Here is a 17,370-nt window from a genome sequence, read left to right as displayed (position 1 = left end):
GCATACATTTAGGTCTATATTTGTGTAAATATCAAGTCATTTCCCCCAAAGAAGACACGCCCCCCAAAATAAGATAGTTCGCAGTCCTATGATAGATATATCACGTGAACAGTTTTAGATCAGATATCGTCTGGTAATTACATGTTAGGTTCATACAGGTGAGCATCCGGGTCATTTGCTCGATTGACATGTTTAAATGTACCATCCTAAAAGTCTTCATTAACGGTGCTTTTCTATACAAATATGCACAACACAACAGAACAATTGGTTAAAATGTAAATATTGAAATAAGCATTACGTAATATTTGAGCAGAGATATCCATTTTAACCTACTTATAAAGTAAGTGAGTTGAGTCAAATTTTATAGCATTTTTTTCTGTTTCCTCCGATGAAATTACACTTTCGATGAGGATGAATATGTCTATGATTTCATTGTAAGCAATTAGCTTCGAAATAATATCTGGAAACATCCATAAACAAGGCTTTCTGAAGCGTTCTTCGTATTTGAAAATACAAGGGGATCTCCTCGCTTATGCCTACTTTGCAGCAAGCTTCGTAAAAGGACTCTCCGCGCTAGGGGTATCCTAACTAACTAGTCCATCAAGCTTGTAGCGTGAACACTAAGGAATCCCGCGACTCGAGATTTTCTTTTGCTTGCGCCATAGTCACCACTGCAGATAAACAGAGCGATGATTGATGGTAGATGCATCTAAATAGTATAAATAGCTACTTGAGTTGTAATAATTATCGTTTTCCACGTGCATCCGTAATAATTCGTCCCTTGTTTCGCGTACTGACGAATGTTAGAAAGTTATTTATCACGATCCAAATCAATTCACTGCTTTGCAACTGAATGTTTGATCACAAATAATACCTTTTAAGCAGTTTCTATAGATTTATGTTACAGAAAACAAATTATAGTTTATAGACGTTTCAAATTTAAAGGATGTAGAACAATTTTAAGGGCATATAAATGTTTTAAAAACATTCGTCACTACGTAAAACAAAATAAAATAATTTGCATATTCGTCAGTGCGTGAAACAAGGGACGAATTGTTCGTGCAATGTTAATAATCACTCATTCACATTTGTGGACACGTCCAGGGTCATTTTTAATAACTTCCTGAAGGAAATCAATATGTTAACGAATTTGGAAAACATATTATCGAATATGGTTTAGCTTATTACATTAATACATGCCCACCCAAATTAGTTACTCTAGCAGGATATCAATCAATATGCAAGAGTACAACTATAGCTAGGTTCTAACGTAGGCCTTAGCTCATAACGATATTTGCATTCATCATTCGCAGTTCTTTTAATGGAACGGTTTGTTGTGACGTAAACCCGATGTCTGCGCATCACATGGCTGATACTCCTTATTCTATGATACTTTATTACCATATACCACTCCGTTGAGGTGAGTTACCACCAGCGACCTAGGTAGGATTTCCACTTTCAGAGACACGAGCAGAAGAAAAACACACTGTATAACATTGTTTTAGTGCCTCGTAACTACAAACACAGGGTTGTGGGAACTTTACGCTAAAAAAAGGTTTTAAACACTGGATAAAGAGTTGTTTGTCGGCTTCAGTAAATATAATAACACCAATATCATGTAGAATAGCGGTAGTAATAAACGAGGAACTTCCCACTCGTAGGATACGCCTGGTGTTACTCAAAAAACCCCAAATTAAAACAAAGAGTGAGCAATAACAACAGATAGAAAACAGATACAGTATGTTGTTATAATTGCGGAAGTTTCTGTTACCTCGTCATCACGTGAATCGTTTCATGGTTCCTCCAATATTTGTGGTAGATTTCTTGGTAATGACACAACCAATACTAAAACGATAATGTTGACCTGTGTATGTATATGCGCATCCATGGATGGAGCTGTTCAGGCTATGTATGTCTGAGTACGGGTTGAGGGCAGGTGTAACCTAAAAATACAATATTCAAACTTCATACTTAAACAACATTGAAAGTCAGTCTTATGAAGTACAACAATAGTCTTATACTTTTGTGTGCATAACAACGGTAACATTCTAAAATACATGTAAATAATTAGCATTAATAAAGCATTTCGGAAATTTGTATTTTAAAGCTAAGTTTTTGAAAACAATATTGACAAACTAGTACACAAATTGTTCCTTTCCAATTAGACTTTAATAAAGTTCTTTTTTTTACTTCCAAAATGTCTTTGTTAGAAATATCCGCCATTCCTTCTTGAATTTATATGTTGTTTTTTAAATGGTGATATTATGACTATATCGCCACATTGAGATATCATGGATATATCTACAAATGTGATATTAAGATATAACATTTGTTACTATATAACATTTGTCACTTTATAATATGAATAGTTAAATGAGTGAGATATGATGGTGCATTCCATATCATTCCATTCATAAATGTACATTCCCACCTTAGCTGTCTTTATTTCTCAACTGCTCTACTTATAATTGATATGTATAAATGTTTTAATCCTTGATCAAGTTGAAGGTTGACATCTTATTGTGTTTGGCTGCTAGCGTTAAAGCAAGGGAATTTCTTAATAAACCTTTCTGTCAGTCTCTGGTAATACCAATTATAACCTGGTGGGAATATATTATCATATACCAATATTGCTTCATCGTATGCTCATCTAGTTATGTAAACTTCAAGCCCCATTTACCATATTCTAAGGATACATTTGAAGCATAGAGGAGTGCTTAAATCACCCCATGTTCCCTTGTAACAAATGCTTGACAAAGTTCAGTGGTGCCTCACCAGTCTGTTTCTAAAATGGGTTGGATAAAATGGGTCATGTGGGGATGAGGAAAGTGCAATATGGTTCAAGCTGGATATGATATAGCATTGACGTCTATAGTGGTTTTGGCGAGCTTCTTCTTGGTATCAGGGGAAAAGTCATCACCAAGAAGAGTGGGAGAACATTTGGCGTCATGGAAGGATGAAATGTTGCTTTTGATGGCCTGCCCATTTTTGTAGTTTGAGGGCCAGGGCGTAGGCACGCCACAGCTAACCACACCCTTCGTCAACCCCAAAAACTTTAGCCTACAAATTACCAGTAATCTGAACATACAACCTCAACTGCAACATTTTAAGAGGGCGCTATTCTATCCTGTTATACACCAATTTTAGTGTGTTTTGTGTTTCAGATATCACAGAACACACTGTTTGAATAAATAACTCCATTACAGGACACCTAGATATCCCCAATTAAAAAAATTGCCCCCCCCCAAACTTCTAGGTGTGTGATCAAACACAGCTCTCTGATTGATGTGTCGGTTCAAGCACATGCACACAAATCATTTGTGTATAACGAATTTAATGGGGGGGGGGGGGGGTTGGTACTGTTTGAATGGGTACAGCTTTGTTATTATTACCGTCTCGTTTCAATCTGCTTGACGTTTCACTGTTCCCCGTTTTACAGTACCCCGTGTGATTGAACTATCTGATATAATTTGTTTCCAGATGATTTCACTTTCTGTCAAAGGCGATATAATTGTAAATAAACAAACTTTTATTACAGGAAAATCAGTTTAATACCTTGGTTTATAAATGACATAATTTTGTTACTTAACTAACCATGCTGTACATTTCGAAGCGGTTATAGATTGATCAACTATAAACGAGGAATTTAATTTATAGTCTTCAATTTTTCTCATTTGGAACACATTAAACGGATTTTCTTATATTATCATACCTGGTCCTACCGAGGGGATACCATTACACGGTGCTTTTCAGGGACCTTAAATTTCCTCGAAGCGGTCGAGTTTGATATCCCAGATTGCGGGAAAAAATGCTTGCAAGGTTTATTTACAGGAAATGATAATTATGGATGCAAATGAGTCTCACATGGAGGATATTAATGTTCATGTGCTTAATGTATTTTCGTCGTTATATAGTCATCAATTGAATGTTTAGTACGTGTTACCGGAAGCCGGTTAAAACGCTAAACGTTCACTGTAAATTCTGGACTGCTCACATAGCGTAAACATCTTGTCGTACAGGTTTTAGTAATATGAAAGCAAACTGCAACACTTGAACGGCATTAATCTCTCTCTATTGTTATAGACTTGTTTCCAATAAGGAAGATGTGGTTCGTCAATGAGAATCGATAAAGTCAATTAGTGTGTTACGTGTTGGACATAACGGGGGCTACTTGGTATTCCATTAATGGCAGTTTTCTTCATCTTTTCATTGTTCATCAGAATGTAGTCCATTGACTTATTAAACAAATAGAATAAAGAACAGGAATCGGATAACTTTCTTCCGAGATCAAACTAGTTTTATCCTGAGACGTGTACAACGAATAGATAGACCGAAGAGTTGAAGACATCCCCGAAGATCATGTGTAGTATATGTTCCCTTTTAAGGGGAATGATTATACACAGTCACAGTATCGATGCAAGGGGACTGAGGTTGAGAGCGGATCAGACGTTCGGTAGTTTGGTTTTCGTGCCCAGGTTCTTTCCTTACTTTTCTTAAAAAAATACCCCCGGTAATCAATCGTGAGAGAATGTTCGACAGGTAGATTTTGCTGTAATTTGATAACTCACTTAAATAACTCAATAATGAATAAGACAGAATTTTAGTCTTGATATGTTATAACACAAAGAAAACAGACAACTTTTAATCCAATAATGTTTCTGTAGCTATTCCAGTATTTTCAAGATATGTATCGTTAAATATACTTAATTTCTGGAATATTCGTTTAGGCTAACTTGATGGTGACGTCGGCTCCTCACTGCAGTGCTTATAGTTAATATACGGTTGTTTTTTTAGGTCAACCAGAAAATGTTTGTTAATCTTCATATAAGCAACAGAGCACTCTTGGATGGCAATCGACATCATTTGTCCTTAACAAATTTGTAATAAATTATAAACATGTCATTTGAGACCATAATAATCTTAATATCTCCCATTGAGTTATGTAATGCAACCGATGAACTAGTCTGATGGGCTGTGTAATAAACTAAAAGGTCCAGTCACTTTAAAGAGTGGACCTCAACTATTAAAAGGGTCATTCTAAAAAAAAAACATAAAATAAGTAAATGTGCTATACAAACCTATCTAGACCGAGAGCAGTGTTTAGTAACGGTCCACGGCATATCAAAGCTAATTTTGTTGCTGAAGTTATCAAAACATAATACGAGGTATATTTGTTTGGTAATCTCAAACAAAGTTCTTAAAAATCACCCAGTTTCCGGAACTAAATATCCTCTATGAGGGTTTGCTACAACACTGCGGCTTAGAATGGGACCGCATTGACACCAGTATACTTTGGTGTTCTCACAAAAGTAATATATTGAATTCTATGTATATTACAATTTTATTTCAAAGTCTTGCTGGCTTGTATGTTTATATTATTGCAAAGAATATAATTCTTGTTTTAGTGTAGGTTGTGTAAATCTTTACCAACACATTTATGTCAAACAATGAGTTTAATAAAGATCCTGCAAACCCTTGTGAACCGCATGACTGTTTGAATGTGTATGAATTTGTGCTTGACTTACCACAAATAACCCGTTACAATGAAATCCATTCCACCTTCAGAGTGACAAAAAAAGGTCTCTTAATGAATTCGATGGCGCTAGTTTGAAACAGGTTTTTTTTTTAATATTAAATAATTATATGGCACTTAAAGGCATCTGTAGATTCACTTTTAGGAGAATAGCGCCTCATCAGGCCACGTATTCAGTGGACGGTGGCTGCAAGCATGCCGGTCGTAGAGATGTCACCACCTCTGGCCAAAGGCAAGGATTCACGCACGCCACCTAGTACGCTTCTGGTCGATTTGACCGACCCTCTGCGCATCCCCCCGGGTTCTTTTGCGACAACAAGGGAGACATGGCACGGGATCCTAGGCCACAAAAAGCACCATACCTACAGCCAATGGTATTATCGCCAGAGGCCTGTCTTGAACCCTAGCCACGATTTACACGACCGACGAGGAATGAGTCTTTCGTCACCCTCTTAACCACATCGGCCACCACATCAGCTAGTAATTTAAATGGTTGAATTAATATATCAAGACTTCAGGGTCGACTACTGAAATAGAAAAAAGAAAATGTAAACGTGATGGAGTCGAACTCGGTTCATCAGGGTTACCAGTCCACTGCTCTACCAACTGAGCCATTAGACGAGTTAACTTTCTACAAGCTTAATTTGGTATTGTTGGTTGGCTACAATCTATTGGTAGCAGTGAATGAAACTGCCTTCAACGAAATCTCTATTCATCCTGTTTTACTCTCATTAGAACAACGGATCTGAACATATTGATAAACAACAAGCTCGCGTTTCAATGTCTTTGTATACATTGCAGCAAGCAGTAAGAATTTCGTTTCCTCTCAAGACGTAAATGTACAATTGGCTTATGCCCGATACTATCGATGACTTGGAAGCAGGCAGTAAAGAAAAACAGATTCCGTGAAATCTTCTTATTCACAAAAGGTTGCTTAAGATTGTGCTCACAATAGATTTCTTGCTGTAAGTTGTTTCCCCTTTACAACTATATTCGATGCAGACGATCATGAACTGGGATTTAGTCTAAAATTTCAACAAACAATACCTTTTCACATTTCAAGACCTTTTTGAATGAGGAAGGGACAATACTTATTAAGTCAAACACGTTAATTTCATGTGACTAATCTTATTTAAGGATATGATGGGCTGGAAATAACACAGTAATTCGAAACCCGAAACAGGATTCATAGGCCTTTGAGTTTATGCAAGTAGATTTGGGAAACACGGGGATCGGGAATTCGTCAACTACATGACTTTGTTTAGTCTGCAGTGACTTGATGTGTTTATTGGTCCTCTGAAACTGCGGCATTTTCGTGTATATGCCCCCTTCAATGACTGTGTTCTACACACATACAGCAGTGACATGGTCGACTCTATCAGCAGCTAAAATCTCTATAAAGTATAAGTTATTAAAATTAAGTTTCCTCCTCCTATTGATTTGAAAAGAGGTATTTGCGTCACCTATGATAGAGTGTGGGTTCGAAATAATTGACATAATTCATCCTGAAGTCTGCTTTTGTTTATCATTTGTCTTTCATCCAGAACTCTGTTTTACTATATTTAACAAATATGTTGTATATGTAATTAGACTAAGAGCCAACAGAGACCCCCCCCCCACCCCAGCTAACTTAACTTTATCACCTGACCCAAATATATTCATGCAACAAATTTAATCTTGATAAAAAAGGACATCATTTTACAAATTATTGTAAGTGTTGCAAGTGTCAAAAGGAATGAAAACCAATGAGAACAAGTGAACTATAGAAACATTCTTTGTATTCCTTTTCAAGTCATGGAGGACTAGAGATTACGTTGATGCCAAGAACTAACCACCATGAAATGGGAGGAAAGCTTAAAGGAAAAGCATTCTTGTAAGAAATTCCCTCAGAAACTACACTGTATACAATCATAACAGAGCAATATGCTGCTTGGTCCTTTCTATGGATTTAAAACTAACGACATTAGATCGATAACTTTTATGCTTATACCTGAATTTTGTCATGTCACGCCTATTTCAATGACACAACATCTTTGTTTTTTTCCCTTAATATGGGCACAATACTTATAGCATATATCTTATAGTTCTCATTTAATTCAGCTGTGTCCGCTGACAGGCTACTGATTTGCTACATTCCACTACAAGAGAATACACAACACACAAATAAATGGGAACAAACATAACATAAAGTAAATTTGAATCAATGGTAAATAACATGAAAAAAAGTTGACTTTACTTTACAACATTTAGCATATAGCCACTCATCGATCTTATAGACAGAATTATATCCTCTCATTCATATACGCACAATGGGAGCAGGGACATGTTTAACGTTTTTCGGCATATCAAAATTGACTATAACCTTTAATCAGGGAGTCCTACACCCAACCGTCGAAGCGGAAGATAAAAAATGCCATAGACAACACAAATAACAACAAGTACGGTAATTAATTCATAACATGACATTCATTTCCGAAGAAATATTGCATGTGCCATCTATACCCGTTGATAATGATTGTCTCCTGTGATTTTCCACCTTATTGATAATTTCTGATTTTAGGGTTTATTTTGTTATTCTGCGTTCCATTTCTTTGATATATTCAATGTTAGCTAGTGATATTTTGATAAAACGTGATATTTGTCACTAATTGGTACTGTATAGTTCAGTGACGTCAATACTTGTGATGTCTTTTTCCAAGTTATTTACTTACTTTATATTGCAATTGAGTTATCCTTGGTCAAGCTTTAAACAAAATTACACTACCCTTGTTGACTCTGTTGAATTGGACGAGAGTTCAGTTTATATTTATACTCACAGAGTGGACAGCACATGAACGGAGCACTTTATAACCTATCACATTGAAAGTTAAGTGATAGAATTAAAATTATTTCAAAAGGTTTTAAAGGGCAAACTAAATCAAACCTTCGTTAAAAACCCGCAAGGTAGTAGAAAAGAGGGAGAGAAAAAGGAGATTATGCATGCACATTAATGCATATGTAGATTTAGCTGTGATAACCCATTAGAAGTTGATTGTTTTAACGCATTAATTACTGCAAACATGGATCTTCACCATTTTATCAGTTGGCGCTGTCATACCGTTCCTAATAGGGTGTGTCTAGGTTCTGGGTCCAAACAGAGCCGTAGATACGGCTCATGTTCCTAATGCGCATGATTGATCCTTTTTTTAAGTTCTAACGTTTTCAATCTATGAACTGGTTGTGAAAATATGTTTAAAGAGATCTAGTCTCCAATTAATTACGAGAAAAATCTTAGTTGTAAGTCCAGTATATATTTCATTTCGGAGATTGGATACAATTTTAAAGCGGCTCAAAGCTCAAATTTGGTTTAGCAAATGTGATTAAATTTATCTAGTCTTCTGATTGGTTGATTACTAGACGTGCATGTGTAAAAGTTGTCAAACAAACGATAGGCGTTAGATTTCGTTAGGTAAACTGTGCTCGTTACAGGAGTGGTTAAAAAAAACACTTGTTAGTTCGAATATGTCACATTATATGTGAAAAAGGGAATGCACTGGTACTTTGCCCAGAAGTGTTAGAGATTCCCCAAAGGCATTCTCAAATATTTAAAAGACTGCAGGTTGTCCACTTTCGCGGAACTAGATAAGACTGATATGACATAGCTTCACCGTTTATTCCAGGCATGCCTGATGTTCAATAACCGTCAACATCTTTTGGCCAAACACGGGCAGGTATACTTAAAGAATATGATATCGCGAAGATATGAATATTTTTAATTTGGGGATAATATTTCTGAATACATCTGGCAACAGCAGTGTGAATGATTTAATCATGACAATTGTGTTGAAGTTGTCTTTGTTCTTCTTTATGCATATTAAAATCATGAATTCCCAGAGGAATTGCATATGCTTAGAAGAAGCAGGAAAAATAACGTTGCACTTTGATGAATTTGTATATACAGACCAAACCAACTTTGCGAATGTATCACATTTCAATGGTAAATAGACAGAAGATGTAAATAGGAGAGTAATACTTTATGGTAGCACATCTATCGTGATAACATTTCAACACTACTAACTGCTACTCACTTACCTTCACCATTCACCTTACACCACTTTGCAACTTTTGCAATGTAAAATGATAAATTTTCACGAACACATTCATGGACCCCCAATTTCGTGCTAGAAATCATTTCGTTGTAACGATCACTGTTGTTTGAGAAACTAATGTTGCGTCACGATATTATGTACGTTGCACCTTTGTTGTTTTGTTGTTAAAGCTACTAATGTTTCTATATCTCTGTTTTAAAAGGCCATTATCATGCAGTTAAATTTATGTGGTTTCGCAACATCAGTTCAGTCTTCTGTTAATGTAAGTCCATAATTGTTTTTGGAATTCTAATTACTCAACCAAAGAACATTCTCATAAAAAAGGGATCACCCTCCCCCGCCCATTCCCTCCATGGATGATATCCGACACCATTTGCCCTTGAAAAATCGTTATTTTTATACTGAATTTTGTTCGTTGAATTTTGGGTTTCTTCTGATGAGCTAAGTAGTCCAGCCGTTTTGATAGATGAGACTTAAACAAGTTTCAGTGGTAATTAACACAGTCCTCGCTGAGAGTAGTACGGAAGCAAATAGATTCTGGCGTATGTTACAATCAATGAGTTTTAGGTATGGGTAGTAGGTATAACTATTTAATATACGTTAGCGGGTCGATATGCATTCACCACATTTTTGACAGTCATTTTCATTTGTAGTTTGCCATGAATTATGCTTTATACTCCGAGTTTTCCGAGGGCGAAAACCAAGTACCCATAATTCCCAATTGCTCAGTCATTTTGTATCGCTTTGATTTGCCCTGTGCCCGGACTAGTGGACACTTGATTGAAATTAAACTACTTGTATAATCCACCCCTGCTTCTCTGACTCTATCGTAGACTATATAGCCCTATATAGAACCCATTGGTTATTTTATTTATTACTTTATACACAGTACGCACTGTATGGAATGTATATTAAGAAGCTCCATATAGACATTTTTTCACTACTGATATTTAAGGCGATGCGCGCCTGGCACTGTTTCTTGTCGTGGTCCAGATTTCTTAATTATTGGCTGCTCAGTGTATAGAGGAGGTGAAAGCTTTACTGAGACATGGATTGGTGGTTGATCGATGTGTAAATTATTCTCAACAAGGTAAACACATGCATGCTATCGATCACTGTGTTGTACTTTCATCGGCGTGTGCTCTCTGATACATATGAACACAATGACCTGCCATGCATGGAAGCACACAGCATACTCTCCCCACTGGTGGTGGTGATGTGTGGGGGGATTTATCTGCTCTGCCGACGAAGCAACATTAAATGAATGGTATTGGAGGTGTGAGTAGATCGCGAGAGTGGGGGTGAGAGAGAGGAAAAGCCAATCCCTCTCGTGGTTATAACATGCAGTGCGGCGTGCTGTAAAGACGGGGAGGACTTTGGAATGTCCTAGTTATGATGATATAGTTGCTGGACACTTCCAGCTCAATGGATGGCTGGCAGCATTATTGCTTAACGGTATTGCGGGTTTCAACAGTTCTATAAGACCCATCGAAGGTTACTCATGGTAAGATAGTAATCGTTCGAAGTAGGACATACCATTTAAGAAATGTTCATCATGTGAAGGTCAACAAGGAGAATAATGAAGGAAATTGATTCGATCCTCCGCTCCATTCGCTCGCCCGATAACTCCCAAAACACCAGTTATTCCCGTATAGAAACAATTCGGACCCCTGGGCGATTATGTCAAATGTCCTCCTTTATGACTTTATCGATACACAGTACGTTCATGTTTGCTACACGGATTGAAAACAAAAAAATCACGGTGGCTCGTAATGTCCATTTCGTGTCCAACCCCTGCTCTATGGCTTTTCGATCCCAATTTGGGTCTCATCAGCCAGACGCAATTATCTCGACATTTGTTGATTAATTTCTAAGAAAATAGTTAACAAATATCTACAATATGAATTCAATTAGAGCTTCACATAAAATATATGACTTATAACGAAGAGAATAAAAAAAAACATAGTTACAACTTTAGACTTGCTATGTCACAGACCAAGAAGATAGAAACTAATCAGTGTTTAGAATATATGGTTTTTCAGGTTGGGGAGGTGGCTGCAGCCCCCAGCCCCCCTTCCTCCGTCCCCTACGCCTATGACTAAGCATATAATGGTAACATTCAGTTATGCCATTAACAAGCAAGATTCCTAACCTGACCAATTTATATAACTTCCGCTGGTATGTAAGTTAGAAGAATGCTACCTACCGACAGAGGACGAAGCATATTCATGTTGTCAGCCCTCATCAGTGTTCATCCAAACCTCTAGCATGTCAGAACGAAGCTTGAGTGTAGTCTTGCAATGTTCTCGAAGTTTAGGAATGAATCACTGTTATCTATATTTCTAGAACATTTGGGGCAATAATGATGACTTTTTATTTCTTTCATGCCATTTTCCACCATCAAAATAAATAAATTATTTTGCGTTGTCATCACATTTAAAACCAACTCTACGATGATCGTTTCACACGTTCAGTTTGGTTCGAATCAGCACATTTCACTTCCCGAATCGGTTATTTTACACTTACCAGAAATGTTTAGCTAACACGGTTTATCTTCACTACTCGACGTAGCTTCTTCCATATGTAACCTGTGCAGAAGGGAACTATCTGACCCCGCAGCCAAAGCTCTAATCATGAAAAGAAACAGGAACGCAACAAACATCCTTGCTGCAAACGAGGTTCTAATAAAACAAAGATTGATTAGTTGTGACTAGGCAGTACGGTTGGCAAATGATACGGTTGTGATAGGGCTTGAACTCTGTTAGCTTTAATATTTGGAATTCGTATTGGCAACGGATAGACTAGCCGTCAGTAGTTCTCCATATGATTACTTTCCTGTGTTACTTCCATGCTCAGTGTTCACGACAACGAAATGACGTACATTTTTAGCAGACCTATCATGTCTCACAGTTTGTAACTCATCTTCGAACGCCATCATCATGCATGGAGCGACCTTATTGGGGGTGTTACGTCCCAAGCATGCAGATGCGGCGTAGGGAGGTAGGGCGGGCGTAGAGGGGAGAGGGCGACGAGGCGAGTGGGCGTTATGCCGTGTATAGGGTGTTCCTCCCAGTAATCGGGTCCATACAGGCTCACGATTATGCGATTACAAACAAAGTAAATCAAAGAATTAAAACCAATAATGAGTATTTCTTCTAAGATCTAAGACAGGCGCGGCGGAACGGAAAAATTATTGGGAGGGGCTAATGTGTGGAGACTATCTAAGCGGAGCGCCACCATCGGTTGGCGCGGAGCGTACAAGAAAATTTTGGTTTTTTTCAAACACCCAGATGGCCGGAAACGGCACTTTCCGAGTGTTTTATGCTGCGAATACCCAGCCCTAAAATATGGGTCTCAAGCCTGCAATTTCTCAGATTGCACGTAAGAGTCTGTAAAAACATTGTAATTTGTATATTCGATGGTTTTTTAAGAGACTAGCTATTACTCGTAGTGTACTCGCAAAGATGTTTTTGAGTGTAGTAAGGGCTAGAGTATTGGTCAGGAAGGGCAAGAATGGTCTGTAGGGGCGCTTTCGACACTATCTAAGCGGAGCGCCACCACAGGTTGGCGCGGAGCGTACAGAAAATTTTTGAGTAAAGATACTCCCTAAATTGCAGGAAATTACCCTTTCCGGGGCCTTGCTAATTTGCAGATAAACGGAGAATAAATAGGTGTCGTCGCCATTTTGTCGGAAAATTAAACCAACAGAATATGACAAATGTCAATAGGTATATGAGAGCGCAATAAAATAGTCAAAAATCGCGAATAAGTAAAAAGTAGTGAAAAGCTGAAAAGGGCGCCAGCAGTCCATTTGAGTCTGTCAGGGGGGGGGGGGGGGGCATCCGCCCCCTGACTGTATATATGGACGCTCCGCCACTAAGTAAGGGGATGTTGGAGAACTGGCTGAAATGAGGCAAGTCATTGGCCTAAGACGAAGTTGTGTTACGCTTACCGGTACTCACATTCACTGCTTCCACTTTTCACTGTTTTAATTAATTACTAAAATTATTACACCTATAGAGTATACGTGTGCATCGGACAGATCGACAAGTATGCATTGAAAAATGGGCAGATGCACGTTTCGGAGCCTTGGTAAATATTGGGGGGGGGCTTATCATGCATTTGCCCCCTCAACTTTTTTATTGGGGGGGTTGAGCCCCCCCCCCCCCAAGCCCCCCGGTTCCGCCGCCACTGATCTAAGATTATTGACTTTGACATTGGTTGTACGTACAACTCACATAGAATAACAGGACAAGTATAATCCTGTCTTGACTACGTTCTATAAACCAATTTGAGATTTACAGTGACACACTCCATTCATGCGGACTGGACATGTAGTTATACCGCATTTTTGTCAGGCTCGACGATGCTGTTTAGCTGCTCACAACAGTAAATATTATAGTGTCTTGAATGTAGATATTCTGGATATAAAGATCGCTCTTGATCTTATTTCAGGAAGAAGTAATGACTAGACAGCAGATTAAGAGATTAGAATAAAATCGGGGCAGAGGTCCACCTGGGTTTAGGGCACTTTTCAAGAAGAATTTTACTTTTTTAATATATGCTACGATTGCCGAAGAGTGAATTTGAAATAAAGTCGAATATATTAGTAAGTCAAACTACTTCTTATCTCGAAAAGGAATCGTTATCTCTAAAGGAGAGGAAGGTTTGAGGCTATTTCAATCTCAAAACAGCTCATAGTTAAAAGCGAACGATAATCCCCTTCTTTAGCTGTTAAACTGGCGTCTGCTAAGATTCTCCGGTTGAAAGCTATCTGACTGTTTATTGGTTTAGAACTATGGAGCGCCAAAATAAATAACTGTGGTATAAACTGTGACATTTTATAACTCAAAACTTAAAACAAGTTATGAAGCTGGGATCATTCACAAATTATCTGATATACACTAATTAATTATCAGTCTTTTCATCCTTAAATGAGATTCAAAAACGAATAATACATTTTAAAGTTTGTCTCGTCTTTAAGGTGAACTCCTTGATTCATGTTACAACTTATATCCAGAATCCAGTAAGTATTTGGATGCTGTCAATTTAAAACTTAATAATGCTTCAAGTCACAAAATAGAGGAAGTAACTCACCCCTCCACCCTCCCCCTTGAAAAAAGAAGAAAAGGTTCAGATTAGTCAACAACCACTATATTCGAGGTCACTTAAAACCCCCGGGAAAGTAGGGAAGGAGCCAGGGGAAATATATACAAAAAAAATGTATGCACATTTTCATAATAAAATTAATAAAATATTCTCTGGCTCGTCGCAACACCTTGGATGATTTTTTTTTTAATTTATGGCTTAAAACTGTTTTGAAATGCTTTGACAACAAAACACCGAAATTATGATTCCTAAACATTTTTATTTTGAATTTTCGCTACATCGTTTAGTATTATGATTAATTCCCACACTAATTGCAACCCTGTCTTGCTATTAATGGCAGAACTTAAAATCGTATGCGTAGCGTATAACATGTATACAAAGAGGTAAAGTAGAAAGAAGGAAAAAGCATGGTCAGTTATTTTATGGTTTGCGTAGCGTGTAACATGTATACCAACGAGCAGGAACAATCATGGTTATTTTTAACAAAAATCTTAAAAGGAGGAACTACCTACCACGCACAGCAGTTTTATTAAAACGGTTGTATCGGTCAGTTCCAGCGGAGCGCTCTCTTTCTCCATTTGTTCTGTGTAATGTATAGAAGTGTTTGTTATTTGCTCTCATTTGTTGAGTACAACAATAAACTGATCGAGGGTTCTGAAATCATCATACAACCTCCGTGGACCGTGAACAATAGGTTAAATATCAGAGCAATTTGAGCTATACAATGAATCACTCAGAAATCTTGACGACTTTAAAATATATTTACCAAATTGTGAATAGAACTTTACTGATAGTGTGCTTGAATGGCCTTTTGATTCAACTCCACCGTAGCCTACTCATTTATATTGGTTGAAGCACTCTGCGGTTAACTGCTAAAACATTGCTAGATTCTTCTAACATTTCTTTAACCACTACAACAATATTACAGGTCGCACAATGTGCGCCTTCACCACATTCTGTGTAATTATCAGTACGCGCCTATACCATGCATATGAAGGTAAACTTCCTTAATGATGGAAACATGAAAAATAGAAAAAAAAAAAAAATTACAACAAAAGCTGCAACTGATTATCGTTTGTCAAAAAAAAAAAAAAAAAAACAAGAATAAGGATTTACAAAGCATCAAATAATGATTCAAGAGTTGTGATACTTAGAAAGAATGTCACCGGTGAGTTGGATTTTAGTAATAGCCGCCAACAGCCACCCTCAGATTACTACGTTCGGCACCATAGCGGGATCATGTAAATGGTGGTAGTTCAAGTAACGACACGGATTTGGAGTAGGTTTGTGTAAAACTGATTATTATTTAAAGCGTTTGAAAATAGGTGGTCTGATTTCTGGTTAGGTTTTAACTATTACGGCTTCACCGCTGCAGATGTCGAGTATGACCAAGGGCGGAAATACTACAATATAACGGCAACAGTCGTAAAGAGACTCAAGGACGAATCACACTTAACCACGTATAAAACCCGACAGAAACATAGTTTTACGACAAACTACACTTTGCTATACCTCTATGATAATCAAAGAATCGATTATCACGCCCATTACCTCCAATAAAATATATTTATGGTGACCGGGTTACCTGACCTCAAATACTATTCAGAACAACACTCACCTGCTCACATAACCCACGCAGCTCAATTATGCATGGTTACTGGGTTGTGCAGTCTTACGTTGATCCGTTATAACCATATTCAAATAGTAATCAGGCATATATTAGTAGTTGCTTTGGTCTAAATTCTTTAACGTATTATTGACAACACTTAATTGTTACACTCTGCAATTTTTATAAAATTCTGTTTTTGTTCTTACTTCCCATTTTGATGTTGAATGACCGTAAATAAGACAGTCAAAACTTACTTTCTCGTGTTATTCAATAAATCTAATTTCAGCCACAATATCCTACTATTGAAAAGGTACATCTTCGTAGTTATAAAGCTCATGTTTACATACTATTTTTCAGGGGGGTTGCCAGACACCTAGCAAGAAGTATGTACTGTTCCCTTTTGTTTGTTGTTGTTGGTGATCAAGAAAGGAAACATGCATACTTCAACAAGATATACGTTAGATTCTTCGGTGTAATGCTGAGGTGCCATTCTCTTACAGGTTGAAGTTGTGAAGGAAATGATATCATATACAATTGAAAAAAACTAGAGACATAAGTGTTGAAAAAATGCAGCAAATAAATGTTCATAACTTGTTCATAAAAAAGAGAGTACAAGAACAAAACAATTAAGTTAATTGTTAGTATTACCTCTTGCAAGCATTTACGTTACCACTATTGTGAAAAAAGTATTTGTTTATATAGCATCTTAAAATCTTATAATTGTTAATTTACACAGTTCCATCGCATCTTAGTATCATGCACAGTATTGCTACCTCTTGCAATTCTTTATTATGCAGTTTCCTTTAGCCTACCATCATGCACAGCATCGTTACCTCTTGCGATGATTTATTTACACAGTTTCATTGTAGCATACCAGGCGGCGAGATTTTTTCCCAGCGCGGTAAAGGCCATCATTTGCATACCTCGCTTCTCATTGGCTGCAGTCTTGCACTGTTGATGCTGAATTGGGAAGTTCTTGCTTATGCTATGCGTGTGTGTATGTACATGTACATGTACATACACATGCACGC

General features: G+C 37.4%; 2 protein-coding genes across 3 annotated transcripts in view; both read left to right on the top strand.

Annotated features, from left to right (window-relative positions):
- The window catches only part of LOC139982960 (uncharacterized), a 499,934-nt gene that overhangs the window by 48,377 nt on the left and 434,187 nt on the right, over positions 1-17,370 (top strand). The window lies entirely within an intron of this gene.
- Positions 1-17,370, top strand: part of LOC139982964 (neuronal acetylcholine receptor subunit alpha-9-like) — a 136,710-nt gene that overhangs the window by 59,080 nt on the left and 60,260 nt on the right. The gene's annotated exons all lie outside the window — the stretch shown is intronic.

The sequence above is a fragment of the Apostichopus japonicus genome, chromosome 16 (genome assembly GCF_037975245.1).
Source record: "Apostichopus japonicus isolate 1M-3 chromosome 16, ASM3797524v1, whole genome shotgun sequence".
In the NCBI taxonomy this organism is placed as follows: Eukaryota; Metazoa; Echinodermata; class Holothuroidea; order Aspidochirotida; family Stichopodidae; genus Apostichopus; species Apostichopus japonicus.
This window is presented reverse-complemented; position numbering and strand designations above follow the sequence as displayed.